The 25,158-nt window shown below is 38.8% G+C and overlaps 1 protein-coding gene and 1 long non-coding RNA gene across 26 annotated transcripts in view; one reads left to right on the top strand and one right to left on the bottom strand.

Annotated features, from left to right (window-relative positions):
* On the bottom strand, window positions 1–24,058 carry LOC135278658 (uncharacterized). 6 transcript variants are annotated; one of them, XR_010346108.1, is made up of 6 exons: window positions 22,020–24,058; window positions 7,797–20,541; window positions 7,627–7,674; window positions 5,177–5,301; window positions 2,500–3,244; window positions 1–1,510 (listed from the first exon to the last, which is right to left on the bottom strand). It is a non-coding gene; the product is annotated as an uncharacterized LOC135278658 (long non-coding RNA). The 6 variants fall into 6 exon arrangements; XR_010346111.1 differs by lacking the exon at window positions 1–1,510 and having other exon boundaries at window positions 2,875–3,244; window positions 7,797–18,134; window positions 20,331–20,541; XR_010346109.1 differs by lacking the exon at window positions 1–1,510 and having other exon boundaries at window positions 2,875–3,244; window positions 7,797–18,161; window positions 20,331–20,541.
* The window catches only part of NAALADL2 (N-acetylated alpha-linked acidic dipeptidase like 2), a 410,260-nt gene that overhangs the window by 141,858 nt on the left and 243,244 nt on the right, over window positions 1–25,158 (top strand). For 2 of the 20 annotated variants that reach the window (XM_064385290.1, XM_064385286.1), the window contains one exon: window positions 11,763–11,908. The exons of 17 other annotated variants lie outside the window; for them this stretch is intronic. The gene's annotated coding sequence lies outside the window, so the exon portion shown is untranslated. Of the gene's footprint in view, window positions 1–11,762; window positions 11,909–23,482; window positions 23,735–25,158 lie in introns of those variants that run through there. One more of the 20 variants, XM_064385294.1, reaches the window with a different exon arrangement.

Genomic DNA, 25,158 nt, shown 5'->3' on the forward strand with positions numbered 1-25,158 from the left:
TCCCCAGTTTCTTTTATTTTCTGTGATTTTTTTGTGCTATCAAGGACTGACTTGAAATGTACATTCCTAGAAAAGATCAAATCCTAGAAAAAATCAGCCCAAAGAGCATGCTGTCTTTATCAATTACTTTATTTAATGTGTAAAGTGTCCAGCAGAGTGTATAATCCAGTGCTTTGGTCAATTAGTAAATCGATATAATCCAAAGCAGATTTATAAACTGCACACAGACAACCTGGGGAACGGGGTCTTTAACTGATAGCATCAGCCAGCATGTCTGAAGTTATAATGACAAAAGGACTGGGAAGAGAGTAACTAAATGCTGGATTGCTTTTTAATGCCAGTGTGAATAAAAGGCTGCTTTCATACACAACGTGAGGAAAAAAGCATCCTGGCCTGCTGTAGGGCTTTTGTGCCTCTGTGTGTGTTAGCTGTGTGAGGATAGATGGCTACAGGGACAACATAAAGAAGCAAAAGAGGTTGGTAGAGGAAGTAGTAGGGAACTTGATGAAACAGTAATTCCTAATCCCCTTGCAGAGGTATCCTGAAGTGCTGCAAATGCTCTCTGTACATCATGCACCAGAGAAGTGCTTCAGGTTTCTGTTCTCCTCTCTCATTTGCATTGTGCTTTTTTGTATTGTAAAATTTATGGTTGGCATTGTTTTGCGTGGATTTGAGCTGTGTTGGTCTTTGGATTAAATCTGGATTTATTTTTAAAGATTCCCTGTCACCTTTTGTCCCTGCAAGTGTCCTGGTATTTCTCTTGAATTTCACACTGGGAATCATCTACAACTGCATTTCAGTCCTGCTGCAGACTTACTCATGTGAAGGCCACAGCACTTGTAGTTTACTGAGCCATCAGGAATTGTATATATAGTATTGTCCAGCTGGAGCTTAACTTTTGGTGGGTTGACAGCATTTTTCTGGTTGTTATCAACAGCAGTCCAAACAAAATGAGTCTCCCTCTGCCCAGAGAAAATACTGTGTTTTTTGGTTTGGTGAGCATCACCAGCAAGACTTAGTGCTCTACCCTTCCAATTTTAAAAATTTTAAAATTTTTTAAAGGACAAATTTTATCCAGATAGCAATTAGCTGTTTGAAATCCATTTCTTGACCCTTTGATGTGGGTTGTGTGTGGCATTTTTGCTTCATCCTTTTGGAGGTTTTTGCTGTTACACACATGAAACTGTGCTGCTGGGTCACTGCACCCCAGAGGACAGGCATTAAAAGAAGCACCTGCTCAACCTCTAGTTGAATTTTTGACCAAAATCCCAGCAGCATCACTTCTGGCAATTGTCTTTCACCAGGTATTGCTACAGCAGGTGACTGAATTGCAATGCTCCCTACCTGAAGGGTGCCTGGATAAAACAAAAAGACCACAGCACAGTGTGAAAGTGCATCTTTTGTATGATAAATTATACTTTTTGTCTTTCATCACAGAAGTAAAATTAAAATTTCATAAGGATTGGTATTAGTTTCTAAATTTTAGCAGCTGTACGGCTAAAGGAAATGCCTGCAAGCAGAGAGAAGTTAATTCAATGAAATATTTGAACACATTCCTTATCCTCCCCATGATGCCCCTTAGATGTGTGTACTGGGCACTTGTTGCTGGGAATGGACTTCGCTTCTGCTGCCAGAGAGAAGTTGGCTGGAGTACCCATAATCATCAAAATCCTGAAAATTTCCTCTTTGTCAAAGTCAAAACCGTCTCCTTACATGTGAAAATTATATATCGAATTACATATAATCAGTTGTTTTAATTTCTGACACACAACCTGTGTGTGATTTTTTTTGTTTTTGAGCATAGAATCATTTAGGCTGGCAAAGTCCTCTAAAACCATCAAGTCCAGCCATTAACCCAGCACAGCCAAGTCCACATTAAACCATGTCCCTGAGTGTCGTAATGCTGCCAAATACAGCAGGATACCATTTGAAAGAATCTCCTTTTTACCTAGAAGCCGAGGAAATAATGGCTGTCAGAGTTGAGTCACAGAGGTAAATATTAATGAAAGATCTCCTGTAAGCCATTGTGAAGCCTCCTTCAGTCATATTTCCCTCATTAGCTGGAAGCTCTTTTGTCATTTGTGCAGGAACTTGCACTTCTGGAGGAATGTAACTTTTTCAGTGACAGTTTAAAGGAGTCTCTGTGTCATGTGGTCTTCTGTAACTTATTCCTCAAGGATATATCCCTTTCAGTCAGTTCCCAAATTCTAAACTATATTTGAGGCGTATTAGTCACACGCATCGTCATGTTTTAGAAAACATTACGGATGTTCTAAAACTTCTGGGCACTTTGCGGACATGTAGCATTATTTATGTACAAAAAAAATTAAAATCTTTGGTTTAATCACTGTGTGTTTTGGAGCTTCACTGTCTTTGGATGCCTAATGAGAGCTTTCCTGTAAGAGCATCCCCCTGGCTGGTGTCTCCAGCCTCTGCTGGATCTGCTGGCAGTCCTTGAGGTTCTCTGCACTGTTTTTTTCCTCCTCAGCACAACCATACCTGCACTTTGAAGTTCCATCCTGTTAACTCAAGACATTGTCTTCTGATCTCTTACAAAAAAATAATAATGAAAATACAAAGGTCTTCCTGATTCCAGCTCCTCGTGCTGAACCACCTGCTTGCTGCAATTACCCCAGGCTTTCCATCACTGGGATTTTCCCATACCACTGCACTTCAAAGGAAAGATATTAAATGTTGCTCTTTCTAATGATTAATTGTAACATTGTATAATGCAGTTGCCGGCTTTTCTTGTCTTGCTCAGAGCTTCATGTAACTTTGCCTGTTAATTCATTTAGAAGTTTTTATTTCATTTGAATTTTTCAGAAAATGCCAAGGTAACAAAGGCCAAGAAAGTGTTTTCATCTGTTTTGAACAAAATTGTGTCCTGAATTTGAGTGTTTTCTAGAGGGATTAATGGTTTTTGCCTTTTTTTTTTTTTAAATTAATATCCTGTGATGTATCTTGTCACAAATAATCTATAGTATGTCTTCTGCTTTTTGGAGAATGTAACTAGAATTTAGTTGCTTGCAGTTCCAACTCTCCTTCGGAGAGCTTAACCAAAATGCACTTTGTGGGCTGATTATGGGGGCTCTGGACTGGACTTCTAAGGGTTCCTTCCATCCCAAACAGTTCTATGATCCTGTTCTGTCTGTATCCTTGACCCTTGCATTTATTCACACATGATAAGAGACAACCTTTAAGCTTAGAAAAGTAAGGATTTTGGTTTTTTTTCACTCTGCAACATCTGAAATAACAATAAAGAAAGGAATAGAAATGTATTATTTGATTGGTACAAGTAAACATAGAATATAAAAGGAAGGATGGTAATAACAATAGAGAGAGAAAGCAGCAGAAAAATTAAAACAAAAACCCCAAGTCTTATCACTGTTAGGAAGTAAAACACCACTTGAAAAAACTTTGTGGTGTTTTTACATCCTAAAATCTCATTCTAAGAGGATTAATTGGAGATAAGATCAGCCATAGAATAACTGTGTGCAGACCTGAATCCAGCTGAGTGCACATGTGCCTTTCATTCACTCATCAGCAAGAAGCAGTTCCAACTTTCCCTTAGTCATAGCAAATTCAGATTTTAGAGATATTTTCCCCACCATTCAGGAAAAGGGATTTACTGGTGAAATCCAGAATTAGATTATAATCTGCATTGCCACCAAATGCTATAAATATATGGATAAAAGATAAACGAGCCGTTTTTATAAATCTGCAGTGGAACTTTATCTCAAAAATAACATGAACCTGAGTGCTGAATAACAAAGAACTGACAAGTTCTTAGGTTTGTTTTTTTTATGGTACTCGTATTTTCATTTTAATTCTTCTGTCAAAACAACCTCCAAGTCAAATTTTTAATTCTTATTATCAAAGTTATTTTTATTGAATCAACAATTTGGATGTGCAGCATTTTTAAGCAATTTGTAACAATCTTAGTGATATACTAGAAAGTTTGACTTTTTAAAGAAGTGATTCAGGATGCCTTTTGTAGTACTAAAGTAGCATGGCTTAATTTAAAAAAAATCAATTAAAAATCCTCTGATGACCTAAAGATAGAGCTTTTCTCTGACATTGGCATAAACATGTTTTTCATTTGCTTCTAGATTTTAGAATTAATTTTAAATTGATGGCAAGAAACTAAATCTAAATATTTCTGCTAGTGCATTGAGTCCATGCAAAGCATAAGGCTGTCAGAATTTCCCAGCATTATCCCATCCAGTTCCACCACTGTCCATTACAGCAGCATTTTGCAGCACAAAAGGCTTTCCTTCAAAGTAAGCATTTTCCTGAAGTGAAGTCAGGATAAGCACTTTGGGATGCTTTGTGGAGCTTTGTGTTTCCCTGGATTTATATTCTGCTTCAGTTTCCTCTCTTAGCCATTAGGAGAGAGGTTCTCATCTTCATGCAGGTGATGTTTAGGCTTATGTGTACATGGTTTTCTTTAGCACTCACAACTTCTAGAGAGCAGCTTACTTCTGGAAGGTTGAGTTTGTTGTCTTTAGGATAATTTTGTGTGTGTGTATGTTTAAATAATCTCCTCTGGGGCTGGGCCATGCTGGCCCTACCTGGTGCTTCAAAACCTGCATAATTTCTCCCAGAAATAGTTCCTGGTATTACAGCTTGGTGCTGTTGTTTTGGGTTTACCCAGGGATATAGAGGCGCACTCTACACCCCAAACCCAGCAGGAATTAGGTCAGATTTGCAATTTCTTTCCAAGCTGATACGTGGTAGCCTTAAAATATTGCAGGAGTGACACAGTAAACCTGAGCTGCCTGAGCAAATCTCACTGGTGGGAGATTTGTAGGAGATTTTGGTGTGTGACTGGATGAGCTTTCACTTTCCCCTCTGTTTTTGTCAGTGTGGAGTCTTTCTTATTTGAGTAACTTCATTACTCTCTTTGTGACAAATTAAATTAAGAATTTTTGCCTATGCCAGGCTTCTAATGGTGCCTAAAAATAATTTCAAGACCAACAGCATAATGTCTTTCAGTAATTGTTAAATATGAGTCAACTGACAAGGCTAAAATAAGAATAAGGCCAATTAAACCTCTCTTTGAGGATAGTGGTGCCTGTAATTAGAGATGCTCAGGAAATGTTTCTCCCTCACTCCCCACCAGTCCCCACCCTTTTTCTCCCACAGGATGATGGAAGTGAAGGGAGAGAGCACCCACCTCGAGCGCTGCAGTGCTCAAATGGGAACCTTCAGCAGCTTCTCCAGAATGTGAAAGCTCTCAGCAAGTTTTTTAGAATGCATTTCTGAGAAATGTCTTGCATTTTTTTAAAGAATCAGTGTTTTCTGAAAAAAAAAAAAACAAACAAAACCACCTCAAAAAATCTCAATAATGCACTATTTGTGGTGGTGGATAGGGGATGTTTAAGTGTCCTATTCAGAGAGTTGAAGACCTGTGATTTGGAAGTGTGGCAATAACAATGCTGCAGGACTCTACTCTATTATCTCAGCAGTCTGTGGGAACCTTATTTTAAAAATAGAGTGATTTACCTCTTTTAAAATTGTTTATTTCTCGTTAACTGGTGAGAAATTACATTATGAACTTCACTGTGGGTAGACCATAATCTTCACCTGCAGCTCAAGGTGGAATACACAGTTTAACTTCAAGTCAGGAGGCTACTTAAAATAGAGAAAATAAAGTAGATAAATAAAATAAATAGAGGGAGATGCCTGTGAGGAACTTTTGTTCTGTGTGATCCTCAGTTCACCAATTTTTTCCAATAGGTAAAACTATTGCCTGCCATAAGGTGGTTGTAAAAAATTAGTTGTTATTCTTTTAAAATGCATTACTTTATAATCTAGTTTCTCAGAACAGCAGGCTCTTGTTTTAGTGAGACTTCAAATGAATGCAGATTCATTAAGTGCAGATTACGACCACCAAGGAGATATTTCTTGTTCTTTACTAGGTCTTTCCATCCTTCACTGTTTGCATCCTTTATCTAACCAACTTCTGTCTTAAGGACTGTAATTTTCTCTCTGCATGGAGAATTACAAACCTTGTCCATTTCACAGATGTTTGGCTTTTGTCTATTTTGGTGTTGCTTCCTTTCATCCTGACTTTGTAATACCTAAAGTGTGTGTTTTAAATCTCTGAATACGATGCTGAAGGTAGGAAATAATATAAGACTTTGTCTTCAAAAATAAATTCCTATTTGTGAAGAGTTGAAGCTTGCACTGAGAATTTGTCAGTTCTCTTTGTTCAGCAGTGGGCACGTGGTACAGCTGTATAATGTAAATTCAACAGTATTTTTTTTTAAAGAAACTTTGCACTGACTTTTCTCAGTGTGAACGGATCCAAAGTCTTCAGGGTTTTGTTGGTTGTAGACTTTGTATGTCACAGCAGTTTTTAGTGTCTTGAATGTGGCTTAATTGGCTCCCAGATGTGAGAACAAAATGGACCCTTTTTCATTTATCTGTAGAGAACATGGACATGTGCAATTATGTCGTTGGAGTGTATTGATTTGGAACCCTATAGACTTTTTTTTTTTATATCAGGGTTTTCTTTTTACAATCAGCAAGAATTCTGTATGGAATGTGCTGGGAATCCGATGGGGATGTGTATTTCATATTCACTCAGAGGTCCAAAACCCAGTGTGACATCGTCTTTGCAGTAAATTGTATTTTCCCTGGATTCTCTGTATTACAGGCTGAGGAGTTGGATCAAAACCTGGTGCTCTCAGCAGCAATGCCTGCATGCTACATTGTCATCTTTGATAATATTTTTTAGCGTGGCACCTAAATAAGGACAACGCCTTACAAAAGGTTGCAAAATAAAAAAGAAGGGGCTTTTGGTATGACTAAATTAGTAATTCCAAAGTTTATTTTAAATGGATTTCTCAGCATTTGTATGCTTTTTTCTTTAAACTCCCGTTCCATATCCCCTCAATTTAATTGTTAATGTAAAATTTAGCTCTGGGGACAATTTTTAACAGCCATCACGAGCAAGAATGTCATTCCAGAAGTGGTACCTGATATTGCTGTCTTTTCACGGTGGCATTAGTAAAATAGTCTTAATGGGGCAAATATATTTGCAACTCAATATCCCCCTTTACCCAGTCAGCTACAACTAAAATTCTCCTTACATGTTTGACTCTTCTTGCCTTAATGAAAATTCACAGAAACAGAGGAGAGGTGAGTGGTAGTGATACAAAATAATAGGTGCCATCAGGCAAAAGTGTGTTTTATGAGCTTGTGTCTCACAAAGCCTTGGGAAATCACAAATTATGTTTATCTTTTACATGCACAGAAGCAATCCATAATTTTCTAGTCTTCAGGGTATCTTCAAGTGGGTCTCTCTGTTCTTGCTGATTCAGTCTGAGCTAAGAAATAGATCAGTAACCCTCTAGACTTTGCAGGGTTACTTTGGATGGATAGAGTTGTATGAAATTTCTTGTTGAGACATGAAAGCAGATGAAATTCAGGTGGTTTTACTCTTTAGTGTGATGTGAATTTCTCACTAGTTCAGGAAAAGTAAGTGAAAGGACTAGTCAGAGTGTCACAGAAGTGATTAAATTGTTCTTCCAGGTTCTGCTGATACAGTAAGGGAAGGAAACCATAGTTTCAAAGTAAAGCCCAATTACCTCTGAGTAAAACTGGCAATTTACTTTTTACCTTTTTCCCCAGAGGAAAAGGGTTAGAACCATATTCAGTAGAATGGATCTGTCAAGAAAAAAAAAAAAAAAGGGTTAAAGTATTCAAATTGGTTATATGAGACTTAATTACAGCATTCTATTAGATGCTTTCCAGCATTGGGAGTAACATTCCCTCATGCCCCCTCTTACCTCTGCAACTCAGGAACCTGCAGAGAACAATATCCCATTACTTTCAATTGCAGTTTTATCTTCTGGTTATGGATATGGTGCAATTCCTTCGCTTAAAGGAGTTTTTGTTCACTTTCTGTCTTCACATTTCATTTCACAGAGGGGTGATCACAGTGTAGTAGTGTCGAGGGTGCATTTGGTGAGGTTTGCAGGTATCAGAAGTATTTTTGAGATTTTTCAGGTTAGTTATAAGCTCTGGCCTTTTGAGAAGAGAAACAGAAGGAAAACCATGCAGCGATGAGTAATTTGCCATTTCCCAATAACCTTCCAAGCAGAGCTGAGTGGGTTTTGCATGGCTTTCACAATTGCTTTGAAGAGCATTCAAATGTACCTCTCATGTTGAAACAGTCTTGTACTGAGGTTTCCCACACAGCAGCCAGTGGTGTGTCCTCTGCAGGTCATTCCCAGACTCACATGTGAGAATTTTGTGGTTGAACCGCTCCTTTTCCTTCCATGCAGCTGCCAAACCAGTTGTTTTAGCTATTGACTTTCCCTTTTAATCTTTGCTGCCTTGGTTGCTCACGTGTGCTAAAGAATGAATGTTATTAACTGGGATGATGACAGGAGCAATGAACACAAACTTGTTTAAATTGGGCATGTAATTTGAAAATTTTAAGAGGAATCTTCAAGTGGGAGCAAGTTCTTCACCAAGTGTTGTAGGTTCTGCTAGCTCCTCAATCCTTATTTTAAAGTAGCATTTCTATATTTTCTTCTCAATCCTGCGTCAGAGCAAGGCTCCTCTGAATTGATATAAATTTACTACAAATAGGGAAACGGGGGGACTGTGAAATATGTGTCATCTGCCTTGGGACAATGCTATGGAGGGATGCAGTCACTGTCTGGTTCAGGAGGATCTACTGAATAAATACTGCAAGTTTTCCCATGTGCCATAGCCCACAAAAAATTCCCAGTGGACATGAGAGACCTGTAGTGGAAGACCAACTGGCACAATGATATTGCACATTATAATGCCATAAGACAAGAGCAGGAGAAATAAAAATCATGGACATAGTGCTGGTTCTTTGCAACAGAAGCACATTGTTAAATAATATTCCAGTTGTGCTCAGAATGGATTGTGATGAGGAAGGACAAAGTAGAAACATCAGTTCTCTTTGCCACTCTTGAGACACACATTTCATCCCCATTGCATTGACCATATCTGTATAGTTTGAAGTCTAATTCTTAATGAAAAATCCCTTAGGCTCCCTGCAGCTGTGGGAAAGTTTCTCATTATGTTCTGCAGGGCCTAATTTTCCATGCAGGGCTGTTCATGTTTTTAGTTCACAGGGAAAAAAAAATAAAAACCTTAGTGATGAGAGATGTTGGAGAAAAAAAGACTGCTGGTGAAAATACACTGAGCAAGAGCTATCAGTCCTTGTTTAGGAAAGAAGACACAGTTTCAGTGTGTCTGAAATGGCAAAGGAAGCTGCCATTCATTTGAATGTTACTGAAGGGCTTTCTTTCCCTCTTAGTCCTCACACTGTCTTGGTGCTTGGGGGGCTTATTGTCTTCCCATTTGGAAATCAGTGTGGTAGACATGGTCCTTACTGGATGCTTTGAGGGGTGGGAGAAGCTTTTTTTAGTTTGAGGGTGGTAAAGGATGAGCTTACCATTATTTTCTTATTTTCAGTGTCTTTTCTCTAATTGTATTTGTGAGTTGACTTTGGCTCAGCTGTCTTCAGTGATGGTTGGGTAGAACTGCCAGAGTAGGAACCCAAATCTCAGAACTGAAAATACTTGATCCTTCCTTTTGGGTTTGATAAGACTCTCCTTACAGTCTCCTTCTCTTAATTAACTTAGGTTGAATGATGTGATTACTTTAATGTTCTTTAAAAAACACTGTAAAATAACAGACTTTGGAGCAATAATCACAGAAGTAATGGAGGAATGCAGCAATAACGGTAATTCCTATAGTGTTATTTTTAAAAAATTTCTTAATTAATTGAAGTGTCAGACACTATTTTGCAAAGCTTAGTTATTAAATGGAGAACTTGTCCTTTGAAAATTAGTATTGGTGAATAGTAAGAGTCGTAATAAAAAAAAATCTAGTACAATCTCTGGATACAGAGATAAAAAGAATAAGGCCAAGGCAGTTGGCTCTTGAAGATCTAATTCTGCTGTGTTATACTAAGAATGAGACAGAGTTTTAGTGCAATTTAATAATTAATCTTAAATAAATACATAATGGCAGCATAATCAATGCAAATCTATGTAAATAGGTAGTAATGGTGAATTAGAATGTAGTACTACTGAATGGACTGCTCAAGATGTCATTAACTAGAAAGACTAAAGAACCTGTTTACTAAGAAAAATACCCTTTTTCCTATACCAGTTGCTTTAAGTTGTTAATTTGAGAAGCTGATCATTTTGCACCATTAATCATAATAATTAGAGACAGATTTAGTGAGCTTTAGTGCAGTTCCCAGCTAGATTAATAGTTGTGTAATCCAGTGTTTATTAATATAAATGAAGTAAATTAGAAGCATGACATTATAAAGAGGAGGAAGAAACTTCAGGAACTTTCCTGGATGTTCCCAAAACTCCATTAATTTACAATGACAGGGTGTTCTTCAGTAGTTTGCTTTGTTTTGTTTCAGTCTCTTTTTTCCTCCTGCAATAATAATGCTGCCATTCACGCTGGTAAGAATGTGTGTAATGATCTCTAAACCATATTTACAGTTACTGAGTATCCACAGATTTTGGTATTCGGGTGGAGATGGGAGTAGGGAACTTAGCAGCCATGGGAAGTTGTGCCTTTGTGTTTAATACATATTCTTATCAGTGGGATCGTGTTCTTCATTCACCTGGAGGCTCTGAGCCAGGATTGCCAGCAGGGTTTGGCGTGTCAGGAGACTCCCACCCCGTGTGGTGGCAGCAGTTTGTGTGTGAGCGTTGCCATGCAGGGGTTTCAAACGAGGAATCCCGTGGAATCCCGATGTCTCCTTGCTGCTGCTCTCAGGTAGGGAGGAGGGAGTGTTCCTTCTACTGCCTCTGACTCTGGGCTGCTTCACTTCAGAGAGGAGTTGTGAGTGATGGAGTGGAGTGTGGAGGGGAGAGGTTTTCCCCAGCTCTGAATTTCTCATTCCTTTCCCGAGGCAGGCGCCTTCAGGAGTCTGTGTTTTCCCACTCTGGGCTGGCTTGTAACAAAATGTTCCACTGGTGCTGAGCCCTCCCTGGGGTTCTGCCATCGGTCAGGGGATCTGTGAGTGCTCCTGTGCCTGGGAAATGCAGATTGCCAGGGCTTTATTGACCTTGTGTGCTGAAGCACCTCCTTTTTGTGCCATGTATGTAGTTAAGGGGAAAACCTCAGATTTATTTAGGATTGGCATCAGTTTCTCATTATAAACCTAATGTTTCAACATTTCCAGAAATGAGAGGTTCTCCTAATGGCCTGCTTGAGCCTCATTGACTCCATTCCATCTTCTCTGTTTTAAAATTACTTTTTAAAAACTAGGAATAAAATAATGAGAGGGTTAAAAGACTCCTGGTAGCTGAAAACATCTATAAATTAAAAATCTTCATGGGCATTTAGCAACAGGAGGAAATCTGCATGTTTGTTCATGTGTTTTCTTACGTCCTCCACCAAAACCCACTAACCAAACTGACGCACAGGTTCCCAAGAGTTACCAGCATTTTCTTCCCCAGAGATTTTTTTTTCCTTTTGAAAGTATCTCCTCTTTCCTCCTGAAATGGAAGGCTTGTTTTTAACAGGGCAGTTCTTGACCTTCTTTCACCTTTTTGTTTTGGATACACCGGCTTAGCTTTGTATTGAAAATCACATTGCAAATCTAAATAGTCACGGAAGACTTCAGAGCTCCCCGTGAGGAAAGCACCAGTTGCTGTATTCCTGTATTTTGAACAGCAGCTCCTCACAATGCAAAGCACCAGGCAGCAGTTGTGAAGAAGGTAATTTCCTATCCAATCCAGGCTCCTGGTTACAAATCACCTGACAAAAAGATCATGAAGAAGTAGTTGTGGGACATGTGCTCGGCCGTCTCTCCGGTTATTCCACAGCTACTTTCCAGCGAGCAAGTTGAGAAATAGGACCTGCTTTGCAGTGGGAGCTCCTTAGGGTAGGTGGTTTCAGTTTTGCCTCCCTTGATTTGAGTAAGACAAGCCTGTTTGCATGTGGGAAGGGAATTCTCTTGGAGCGTGCCTTCACATGCAATTTCTCATACCTTTTTGGATCATCTTAAAAGAAATCTATACCTGTAGTTGACCTACTTAATCTATGCAATTATTCCACTTTGCTTGGGTGTATGCACATCATGTTCTTGTCTCTGTATTTTTTTCTCCCAGTTTTTGGCAGTCATTTTATTCCTTGTTCAAAATACCATTTGGTTGTTAATGGGAACTTGAGTATTTCTGTTGTTGAAATTACTGGCCAGAAGAATGGAGGCAGGAACAAGACAGTGCTTTGCACAATCACAGCCCATTCACCTCTTTCTCAGAAATCCTGCTGGATTCTTTTAGGTGTTTTTAATAGCGATGAGTAAGGCAACTGGATCCCTGCTGAATGCAAGTGAAATGTCAAGGATTGTTTGTTCTAGTTAAAAATGCACCAATTTCTCAACAGAGCTTGATGCTGCAACATCTCTTTATCTATGAATCTGCTAAGAGATTTCCAAGAGCTGATGGGTATCTTGTGCCTAATTGTCATCTTTTGTGTGATGCCAAATTTACTCATGTGTTCCTTCCTTCCTGGCTATATTATAATATTCTTTAATGCTCCAGAGTCTGCAGTTTACATAAATTAAAATTTCTGAGTCAAATTGCCTGTGACTGGGGTGTATGTAGAGAGGACTCAGCCCTGTAAAACCCTTTCTGCTCTGTGATCCTGCAGAACTTGGTAACCAGCTAAAAATGAGGAATGTAAGTCATTTTCCTGGAGACACTGAGTCATTTGGTGCTTCTTTCTGGCTTAGTAGTGGTACTCTTAACATACTGTGTTATCTGTTCCTTAATCAATATAATTAAACATCAGCAAATCTCTTTAACTTTAATCAGGCTTTAATTTAAATTAATCAGACCTAGTTCTGTTGAAATTTACTCTTCTCAGTTGTGGTGAAATGCTTACTAACACAGGAAAGAATGACACTTTACTTGCTCATATTATTAAGGCTTTACATGTCACTGTGGTAGTGGAGCAACAAGAAATGATTTCAGATAAAATTAAATGCAGAAGTTTTTAGCCTAGACATAGTAATCTTTTAGCAATATTAACATATGCAGATTACTGTACAGCATCTGATACTATTTAGTGCTTTGGTTAGAATACTTTTGCCCCTGATGTTTTGCTTTACATTTTTCTTTTAAACGTTGCTTTTGTAGAGTTGCTCTAATAAATTCTTCCCTGTGTTTTCCAAAGTATTGCCTTGCCCCTTGGCTATCATAGGGAAACAGCTGTGATTTAAGACATCAGCTTTGCTATTAACATCAAGTGGCTGCATAGCAGCCATGAATCATCTTTATGGATGTGTTCTGACTAAATCATAGGACTCATTAGGTGTGGATGGATGGATATCTGAGAAAGTGATATAGGTAATAGGCTGTCTTCTAAGATAATGAAAAAGTTTTCACCTTCACTTTTCTTTATAATCTTGCCTTGGAAATGGTGGCTTCAATGCAAAGCTTGCAAACATGCAGCTGACAATGAGTCTATCCCTGTAAATCCATACACAGAGGGCTGATTCATGTGGTTGAATGGTGATTATTCACAACTGGGACTTTTGTAGCAGAGTATTTTATCAGACAAGAACAAATTAAGTTTGGGTTCTTCTTTCAAGCTGGAAGTTCTCTGGCATCTGATGGCCAATAAAGGATTGTCCCTGGTGTTCTCAGAGGAAGGTGGGGCGAGGTACTGGAATGAATTTCGCAGGAATGTGCAAGAAACAAATCTTCCTAATTTCTGTTTTGCCAAAACAGCCATTTAAATAGCAAGCATTCCTTCTACACACGGCCTCTGTAGGAGAGTATTTAATCTTTCCTGTATAATTTATTTATTGCAAGGAAATTATTTTATTCTTCTACAGAAGAAGCAAACATATAAGGAAATTGGCTCTTGGCCAAGTCATATCTCTTAACCCAGAAAATATAATTCACCCCCCAAATGAGCTGGGTTAATCTGCTCTTGATAATGTTTTGCTATAATCAGATTTTTCATAGTTGCTGTCTAAATGCTAATTTTTTTTTTTTTTATCAAGCTTTCAATTTATTTGCTGCAAAGAATGGTTATTTAACAACAAAAACCCACCAAAAAAATAGCGTGAACATTAACTGCCCTAAGACACGAACTCATTAGAAGCACACAGTCAGATTGATTGGACTGATAGTGATGGTGATGATAATAATAATTGCATTACAGCAGTGCCTTAGGATCCTAGCTGTAAATGAGGTTCTCATTCTTGTAGGTACAAAACTAAGATCCTCTCCAGCTCAAGAAGAAGTGAAATAAGAAGCAGGGAGAGCTTGAATACAAATCTTTCCTTCCTTTTTGTTTACTAAAGAAATTAATTTAAAAAATAGAAAAAAAGAGAGAGGAGACCTGTCTGGATCCCAGCCAGATATAGAATCATTTAACTAAAAACCTGTATGATCATTGAAACAAACCATTAACCCAGTCCTGCCAACTCCACCAGTAGCAAAACATCTGTTGAGCATTTATATAAAACACTGCCATAGAGGAATATGGCACATTCTTCTCTCTGTCTGTGGTAAGAGTTAATAAAGAAGTGAAATAATGAATGATGCAGGTTCCAACTGCAGTAATGCAGGTAGTGGTGGTAATAAGCAGGGAGCACAAATGCCTGTTTGAAGGATGAATTGAGGTTTGTACCAAGCTATTGCTTTTACAGTCAAGCAGATGTCATGGGCTTGCTTTACAGGATATTATGATATATGAAACCAAAGGCTTCTGAGCAGTAAAAATTACTCCTGTCAATTCATCTTTGTGTATGGCATTTTGATACATCATTCACAGCTTAATTATATCGTCATAGTCAAGAGATAAAAACAAAAGCCAGGCTGACTCTTGCTTAAACCTCTCTCTGAAATAATGCTCGTAGGTGAAGGGGGACGAAATCCATAAGATCTATATAAAATTCCATTATAATGTATTGTGCCATCAATAACAGGTTCCTTCCAACCAGTTGCACGTCGTACAGTTAGGGAGATTTTCATCAGCCATCACTCACTGCACAGGAGCACAAACAGCCAACAAATGCCAGAGATCCATGGGAAAAAGCCAGAGTGGGAATTGTCCTTTGGATAAGCCTTGGAGTGGCTGGGGTGTGGGATGTGCCAAACCACACTGGAATGAGGGCAGTGGAACCACGACAAAATCCTCTGGTGCATATTTGTGGGTCTGGCTGTGAGAGAGGTGTCTGATAATTCCATCTGGGAAGGCCTGGCTGTCCCCCTCATCGCCACAGAGCCCGTCACCTCTCTCCAGAGGACGCTCTTGGGTGGTGGCACCCAGGGCCCCTTCAGCTGCCATCCCTGGCCAAGGGACAGGAGGAGATGAAGTGCTTTTCAGATCTTGAGCTGGGCTCAGTTTGTTACCAAGGGGATGTATTGTTTTGTGGGTTTGCCTGTTAACTGGCAGGTTACACATGAGAAAAACAAACTCTGTAATCAAAATAAATTGCACTATGTTGTTTAGGCATGCAGCTTCTGAGGTTTAATTGCTATCAACTGCATTGATAAAAGCAAAACCCAACGGAGTATTTTCTGTGTTCTCAGACTCTTTGTTACTCTTTGTATATTTTACCTTTATCTAATAATTTCCTCTTGTGTGAAGTTGTTGGTTGAAGTGAATTGCACGTGGATTCCTAACAGAGATCTACACTTCATCCAAAAAATCAGTGCAGTTAAATTAGGTTGAAATTTTTTAAGGTGTTGTTTGGCATACTGCTGCTGCACTTTGTGTTTCTGGATGATGCTGTAATGCATATACAAATTAAATATAATGTTAATGATTACTGCCAGGTGCTGCAAAAAAAAAAAAAAAAGTAATTTAAATTACTAGACAAGTAAATGTAAATTAAGATAAGGGTGCTTAAACAGTTTATTGTATTATTTGCTGCCCATGGTTTGTATACATTAATTCAAACGATGGGTTGAGGCATGCACCTAATTTATTTAACGACTTCCTGCTGTAGCTGTGCTTTTGCCCATGGGTGGCTTTCAGAGTGACAGCTTGGAAGGCAGAGAAAGGTTGTTTATCTTTTAACTCCAAGATGGGAAGTCAAAGGTGTGGACAGGCAGAGGTGCTGGTGATGAGGCAAAGTGGTGTCTGCTCAGTAGAAATGGCTAATGAGGAAGGTTTTCACTGCAACTGATCACTCTCAAGCACTGTGGAATTTTTTCTGTGGATGCAGAGGTAGGGCTGCTCCCATATTCATCTGCCTGGGGACGTGGCACATGCTGACAGCACAATTTAGATATACGTGAGCAAGTAGATTAATGAAGCATCAGGAAGAAGTTCAGACATAAAATCTTCTGTACTTACTTTGCCACTAAAAGATTAGATTGGCTGTCATAAATTAGTAATCTGAGCCTTCTAACTGTACCAATGTGGTGCTTCTGCCTTTCTCTTCACTAGTTTAATGAAATTGTGCTTGCTTGCCTCACATATTAAAGAATCTATGTAGTAAAACAATAGAAAAGAAAGAAAACCTTACATGGTTCCCTGGCTACCTGGATGTAAAGAAATGGTTTGGAATCTGTTGTTTGCAGATACGTTCTTTGCTAAAAAAAAAAAAAAAGTTTCCATGTATACAAAGTGCTTGTATAATTTATGTAAATAATTTTCCCCCCGCAATTTTATATGTGTGCAGAAAAAAACCCCAAAATGTTTGGGATGCTATAATTTTGTAAAAATGCTGCAAAAAAATTATGAAGTGCTACAAGTTGCTTGTAGAGTGCATGGCACATCTGTATGTGAGAAAATTTCAGAAAAGGTTCTGAACAAAGTCAGTTTTCAAACAATGCAATTTCAACATTCTAGGAAGATGAGGATTTTCTTTCTTCCCCCTGTTGAGGCCCCAGTTTGAATGAAGTCTCTGTGCCCTGATACTTAATGTGCAATTTGAGGCCCTTGCCCTGGGTGGAAATCCTGTTGTTATTTAGCAGTAACCTGCTGCCCCTGAGGCACAGTGTCAATTCATGTACAATGTATTTAGTGATGTGTTCTGGGTGCGCTAAATAAGAATTTGATTTTCCATTAAAGACTCGTTGAGAACAGCTATCTTTCTGAAGAGCTTTTCACATCTGTTCTTATCTTACTATTTTAATTGTCTAGAGCTGTATCTGTGTGCCAAGATTCCTTTTTCTTGTCTATAATAAATTCCTTTATGGTGCTGCAGAATGCTGTTTTTGAGGTGGAATTGCCTGGCTTCACTTGGTGATTTTAATGGCTTTTGGGTGAGCTTTGTCCATCTGATTGAGACTTAATAAAATCAGTAAATGTCTCTTTTATAGTGTGGGGTAATTTGCTTTTTAAAAAGGAAGAAGTGGAGTCCAATGCCGTGTAGTGATGGTTGGCATAGAAATATTGTTGTTCCTTTAGAAAAGCATTCACTGGGCAGGAGACCAGAAGCAACAGTTTAGCTGTTATTAATCTCTGGAATATTTAGGCTTCTCTTTTTGGCGTGATTTGCTAATAAAGTGTTTCGCCTGAGTAACCAATGTCTTCTGAAGGAAAAAATAAACAGATTTGTTTATCTGTAGCAGCTTGTTGTGATTTTTCACTTTGTTTCTCTGTTTGTATTTATTATATTTTTGTATGTAATGTATAAATATTGATATCTTGGAGAATAATTTTTACAAAGAATATTTTTCTAATGTAGTTATCTGTGTCCATTTTTTCTTTTTCTTTTTTTTTTTTTTTGCCAGATATTTTGCTGCTTAGCAGAATCCTCACATTTCCCATTTGTACTATAAATGAACACCACAGATATGCAATCTAAAAAACAATTCTTTTCCAAGCAGTTATGGATATGGTATTCTTAAAGCAATGCAGGAAACCTGGAACTTCCCAAGCTGATGAGAATGCAAGTGTAGTTCTTGCTGGTGAAACTGAGTTAATGCTCCAGAGATGTCTGAAAGGGGGGATGTCTGTGTATCTGTCTCTTCAAGGTATGATTCCAGCAGCTGGTCCTTGGTTTTTCCCTTGTGTATCCCATGATGAAATTCTCCCTGCCTTACTGAAGCGCAGCTTGTGTCCCATGTTGGAAGCTTTGCCAATCCTCCTTGGGGAGGAAGTTGAGCATGTGGAGATCTCCTTGGTGCTTGTCTCAGCTGTTCCCAGGAGGGAAAAGTAAAAGGCTGGATGGATTTGGGTAGGAGGGACATTATATTAGTTAAAGGTGAAGGAATTTGGAGGCTAATTCAGCCTGGAAGAAGTGATCTGATCTCTGTATTTCTCCCTTGCTATACTGACTTCTGCAGTTTTGACTAGTCCTGTGTGTGAAAATAATTTTAAATATCTCCATATATGTAAGTTAATAATTAAATAATTCTCTAAAATGTTTCTGTTCCTGTTCTATGTTGAAGTTTTTTAGTAGTGGCTGGTTTTTAATTTTGTTCTTTGGATGAATTTAGTATATGATCATGTCAAGTTGTTGTTGAAAATCTTACTGATTTCTTAAGCATTCCTGCCAGTTTCTAAATGTTAATCTTTTTGATAGTAGGAGCTCCTTGCTTTGCAGCTCCCTAGACTTTTGCTCAGCTTAAGAGTAAGATAAATTCCTCAAGTAATGAGATGGGTTTATGTGTTATTGCATAAGTAATGGATTTGTTTACTCTGATGATGAATGAAGTATTTCTCCTACTGTACATAGTTTCAGCAGAAAAGATTAGAACTAGATTAAACTATAGGCCACTGCTGTTAAATATTTCTGTGGAGATAATGCAGGTTCTTGACTTGCTGATTTATTTGATAGGGAGTCTGGACTCATTCCTGAGTTTGCCCTGAAAGTTTCCTGTGAGAAAATAATCTCTCTTAATTTGCCTTTTCTAGAGAAAATGAAAAATAATAATCTTCTCTTGGATAGAACCTGATATTTAGCAATATTTTCAGATCTTGAGAAGAAAAATAGATTTTTTGTGGTCTGCATAGGCTTTTAAATTACTGTGCTTGTAAATTACTATGGGATTGCTACAGTAAATTACTGCCCTATAAAATGCTGCTTCTCAGTGGCCCAGGAAGATTTTTTTAGTGTACATGCCACACTTAAAAGATACTGTAACATAAATCAAATCTATTTGAAAGGTATTATTAGGTATTGTATACTCTGTACTGAATAGTAGCATATCCTTAGCAATGATTATTCATAAATCCCGCAATTATTCAAAGAATAGCCGCACGATTAGAGCAGCATTGCCTGTGTTATCCTGTGTTATTACAACAGTATGGAAGCATTTTAATAATAACAAGGGATTTAATTGGTATGAAGACTTATTTGTGGAATGCTAAACACTTTGGTAAGCAAGGCATTTGAATTGTGCATTACAGGCACCCAGAGTATTATCAGCTAATTAGGAACTGAAAGGGCATATGTAGTGTTAGCAAAGGCTGTTCAACTTCTGCACAGTTGTTTTTCAGTATTAAAATGGCTGGAACAATGATTATAAGTTTTATGTGACTTTAAGTATGGTTTATTACCTTCTGTGAACAGTTTCTAAAACATACTTTTAAGCAGTTTTCAGGGAACAGTGCACAATTAAATTTTGCAGTGGAGGTACTGATCTACAGCTAGAAAATGTTGTCAAAGTGCTTGCATCGTAATAGAATGGCATGAATATTAAATTTGTTTTTAGGAAAAGCTGTTTGTTTATCAACAGCTGTATTTTGTCAGGTGGTGGGAAACTATGAATTTAGGTTGATTGGTCCAGGTAAAGGAGGAGAAGCATTAATAGGAGTTGGGTACCGTGGGGAGTTCTTCATTATTAACCTGCCAGTTTTAAATTCCATCTGTAACATACTAATCAAATGCTTTTGACAGTTTAAGCTTTATTGTCACCTTTAAACCTCCACAGAAGGAGGATTTCCTCTGAAATCTGGCTGTTTCTTGCCTAGCTGTTAATTATGCCTAGTGACATATCCTGCTAGTTTCCCCTTCTTTTCAGGCCACTGTTGTCTGCAGACTTCTTTTGCTTCTAGACTACATAGACTACAGTATTTTATCCTCTCTCTTTGCTGTTCCTCACTTTTCATTGAAATCTTGGCAGAAATGGTGGCTCACTCAAGTATTTTATCTTTTGTTTGAACCTTTGGTTGTTTATGACCAGTCAGCTGTCAAAACCCTGTGTCTGCTGGTGAGCTACAAAGTTATCTTCTCTGGAGGCTGAGTTTATTTTTGTAAGGAATTAAATATATTATCATAGAGGTGTGGTGCTGTTGAAAGTAGCTAAAAATAGGTTATTAATGCTTCACAGAGCAGGAAGACTCTTGGTAAGCAGGCCAGGGTGGATTGTCATTTTATGATTAAATACCTTTTTCTTTGCTTTGTGTGAAGCTCAGAGGTGACTGTCCTCAGCCAGGGTGGCACAGGGTGACACAGAGTCCTTGTCCTTTCAGCAGTGCAGAAGGGACAGCTGTGAACCAGCTGGCTGGAGAGATGTGCTCCACTCTCCTTCCCACTCAGAACTTGGCTTGCTGGAGCCAGCTCCCTAAACTCAGGCTCCAACTGTGCCCAAGGGATGGCTGTAAAGGAAGCAGAGGGGAGAGCACAAACCAGATGTGGCTTTTTGGGAAAGACCCCAAAATCTCTACAGATCTGAAAAACTGTGGTATTTCACCAGGGATGATGGCTGGGGTTGAAATCCTGTACTGGTTGTTTTGTTTTGGTTTTTTTTTGTTTGGTTTTTTTTTTTTTTTTTCAAAAAGGGCTTTCTTCACCAGAGTTTGGGCACTACTAGTACCTCAGTACCTGTTGAGGTGCTTGAGGCTCACATTAAAATGTGCATTTACCCTAAATTAAGTAGATATTAATGTAACAGACTGATTTTGTCCTCCAGTGTGTTTATTGTACCTTTAAACCAAACAAATCAACTTTAAATGGCCGAATTCCCTCCTGCTGTGCTGCTGGCAGGTTGTTTGCTGGTTTATCTGAGAATTCAGGGGCACTGTCAGAAGCCCCTGAATTCCCCTTGTCTCACCCAAAAAAACTCCTTCACCTATTAACACAAGGTGCTTTAAGGGTGAAATATTTCACAAGTACAGCTGAAGGTAAAGGCCTGGCAGTGGGATCTTGTGAAATCATGCTGCTGGCTGACCTGGCAGGGAAAGGATCTCACCCATTTAATGGGATTTTTTTTTGCTCTTCCAGCTGTTGGAGCACCAGCCTTCCAGGGCATTGGGATACAATTTGCTTATCTAATATCTGTAATTAATGTGTGAGCGCAGTAGCCTTGTGAAGATGGAAAATGATGAATGGCAATAAGGCATTTCATTTCTGTTATATATTGTACTCTCCAGGCAGATTATTGTTAACCCCAGATGTTTTATGACTTTTTTATAATAGCACAGGGTGTTTTATTCTGGATATTAATTGGAGTTACATTTTCTAATGTAGAAGTTCATTCTGTCCTTCATTAAATAAGCTAAAATTGCACTATTTGTCAGTTTATGGTTCTAACAGCTCTTTATTTTTTAAGAGTTGTGTAGGAGGGAAATCAAATTTATTGTCCTGTATGCTGCTAGTCTGGGACAGGTAGAATTAGAGAGGAGAAACATCACAATCTCACAGCTCAGCATAAAGCTGGAAAATAACTCCAAGACCAGTGATTTTTTTTCCTGTTTTGGTTGAAGAATCTATTAAATGGAAGTACATGAGAGAGTTTTAAAAGAAATTGATTTCCTTACTAACAATGTTTTCTTGCCTGAATAAGAGTTTAATCATATTGGTGGGAAACAAAATTGATGAACCTTTAACATCAGATGGTACAGAAATAGTGATTAGAAACCATTTGCCTACAGCTTAGAAGACAAAAATTTAGATTAAGCACAACTGAAACATTAATTTAATCTAATTCTGTTGAAGTCGTGGGGAAAATCTGCTGCTGTAAAATTAATCTTACTCCTCATCTCCAGTTATGAAAAGAGTGAAATAATGTCAGTATAATTCTAGTTTAAAAGTCTTCAATACACATTCTTGTCCTTTGTGCCTGATGCAAGCATACCTCTCACTTAGGAAATGTCCTCCTCCTCCTGTCATGTTGCTTACTTTCTGCCATCCCTTATCAACAAAACTGTCTAGATTTAGCTTCCCAAAGCCAAGAAAGTGAGAGCCTAGCAGTCACAAGCCTGCTCAGAAGAGAATTCAACAAAAGACAAAAAAAGTATCTCAGCTTCTTTACCAGGCTAGAGCAGGAAAGTAACTGTGGCCTTGGAGCTGTTTCCTGAAAGAAAGACAAAAAAAACCCCTCAATTTGTGCACAGTTGTTCTGCTTTCCAGCCAGGATTCTGGTCTGGGCATACAAATAGTTTGGGCTTGAATCCATGTTGCTTTTTCCCCCCTCATCCCTTTCCCACTGATCTCCATAAATCATGGCTACAGGAATCATCTGGGGACTGTGTCTCTCCTGCTGGTGCTTCTGTGAGCTGTACAACTATTTCACTATTCACTCTTCTGGTAAAAGAAGTGCTTTGGGGTTTTGTTGGTTTTGTTTTTTTTTTTTTAGACAGTCTTGTCCATTGAATCAAACACTTCCTAGATAGGAAGGGCATTCTCATTTAATAAAGAATTAATTTCTAATTCTGTTCATGGCTTCCAAAAATAACAACAAATTAATTAGCTCGGTCTCTGAACCCAAATTCTCTTCCTGCCTCCTTCAATGTGCAATACCAAAATGGGAACTGTTGGCTCAGATTCCACTGTGGTCCTTCCCAAGCTGTTAGGAGGCACACTAACAGAATTTGGCCACTAATTAGTGGCCTTTCCTAGGAGAAGTCCAAGGAGACATGTGGTGTCTGATAAAGCCCATGAAAATGGATTTGTATTTCTGCTACTAGAAAGACCAAATATTACAGTTTAATCCTTGTACTTCTGTCAGCACCAGGGATCAGGCTGGTTGGTTGATCCCTCTTCCCAACTTGTAATTATTGAGCAATAAACTACTTCCATTTAGGCCAGATTGACTGAGGTAGGCAGGTTTTCCTCTTCTGTTTCAACTCCCCACTGCCGGTCCCAGTTCAGCAGCTCCTGGTTGTGTGCATCTGGGCTGAGCCTCCTGTGCTCATTACCAGAATTGCTGATTTGCGGAGAAAAACATCATCTGCTGGGGTTTTACAAACTCCATCATTTAACTGTGTCATCCTTCTAACACCTAATTTGTATTCATTCAGGAGCTTGTTCTGGGGTGTTTTGGGTAAGCTGAAGGATTGCCACCGACCTTGAAATTGAAGCAGTCCAATTTGTGATGGCTTTGTGGCGAGAGCTGGAGTGTCACCTGAAGTTAGATGAAAATAAGCTTTTGGTGTAACCTCTCAGAAGACTGTGCATTGTCTGTAGAGGACAGTTCTGGTGCTGTAAGAGGTTCTCTGTGCGACTCAGCCCTTGTTTGCTTTAGGGTGTGGAGCCCTCCCTGAGGTGAGAGCTGCAGGGCCAGGTTACCACGAGGCCTGCTCCGTTCCCGTGGCTTTGCAGGACACAGGAGCTGCCTGTGCTTGCACAATGAGAACTTATTTCACTTGGCTGAAGTGGGACAGGGCTTTGCTGACACTCCTGGCTTGGTCACCTTGGTTCCAGGGGTTCAGAGCAGTGGCTGGGGAGGTCCTGTGGGTGACACGCGGATCTGTGGCAGCTCTGTCACCATCACGGGCCTGGCAGCGCTGTGTCCATCAGTGTCCATCAATGTGCAGGCCGTGCTTGGAGGCTAACGTGGGGTTTCTGCAGGTCAGGCTTGGGGAAGGCTGTTGTGCCTACGTTCACAGATGCTCTTACAAGTGCAGGCCAAGCAACACGAGCAGTTTTAGCAGTGCTGGCTTTCTACAGACCCAGTGCTGTTGTGTTTGTGTGGAAGTTGCATGACAGCAGCAGTGGTGCACAGGCAGTAATGCAGATCTGAGATGTGCCGTAGCTCACTAATTCCAAGGCTTTCTGTTAGTGACATCTGTTATCCTGTTAAACAGGAGACCTTTATTGTGTATCTGGTTTGGTGCTTGGTAATTTAAATCCATGGAGGACTTGCTGGCTGAAAAAGCTGTGTCACATAATGCCGTCAGATGACTGACCCAAATGAATGGTTTTCTTTTGTTTTTAGACACATGTTTAAGCATAAAACAAATATATTGCTATAATAGAGCAGTGCAGTTATTCATTTATTTGGATTGCATTTATTACATAATTCCTTTAAAGGGAAACCAATTGTTTGATTGTTCTCACCTACCAAAAAATATCAATTAGCATGCCAGACTAATTAATCTTCTCTAAAAGGTAACAATCAAATACAGCACATTTCCTCCCATAGGAAGACAGTACTTCTAAAGGTCACCATTTAGCTGTGCACCTCCTTTTATTGCACTTTCTCAAAAAAAAAAAAAAAAAAAAAAAAAGGGGAGGAAGGAGGGGTTGAATGATGAGAACTCAGTTCTCTCTAATGCTTAATAAACTTAACCTTTATCATGGTATTGAACTTGATGATCCTGCATGAAAGAGGAGGGCATGCTGCTTTAAAGGCATTTGTGCTGACTGTTAGTTAATCATTTTTATTTGCTTTATGGATACGACATGGAATATTTATTAAAATTCTTCAGAGCATAGTAAATATGAAGAGAAGTTAAAGCAGCAGAGGAAGAAGGATGGTTCCTCTGAGGAGAGGGGGTGTGTAGGTCCAAGTGACTGCAGGGGATGCATGTTGACTACAAAAAAATCTCTTCCTGAGCAGGCATCATGCTGTCTGATTCTGGACATAACTTTTTGAGGTGCAGGTAGTGCAAAGTGTGTGATTTATACTGGGTTTGTTTTTTTTTTTTGCCTAGGTTTCTCCATTGTAATAAACGGTTAAAGAAATTTGTCATAATTGAAAAGAAATATTGAATATTTTCTGCCTGCATGGTCATATTAGAAAGTGTGTGGGAAAATAATAATTTTGGAAAGGAAAAAAAAGAATAAAAATATAATACTTTGCAAAGGGGTATTCTCAAAGCCCATCAAATGCAAAGCTTTCAAATTTCGTCTCTGATCAGGCATCATTTATTGCTGCATTGTAAGGAGTTAAGTATCTTTCCTCGAGCAGACTATAATTCTTCATCATACATGGTATGCTAAGTTGCTTTAGGAGGTAACTAGAGAATGAATTTCTTTTATTGCTGATCCCA

This window comes from Passer domesticus, chromosome 11 (genome assembly GCF_036417665.1).
Source record: "Passer domesticus isolate bPasDom1 chromosome 11, bPasDom1.hap1, whole genome shotgun sequence".
Classification (NCBI taxonomy): domain Eukaryota; kingdom Metazoa; phylum Chordata; class Aves; order Passeriformes; family Passeridae; genus Passer; species Passer domesticus.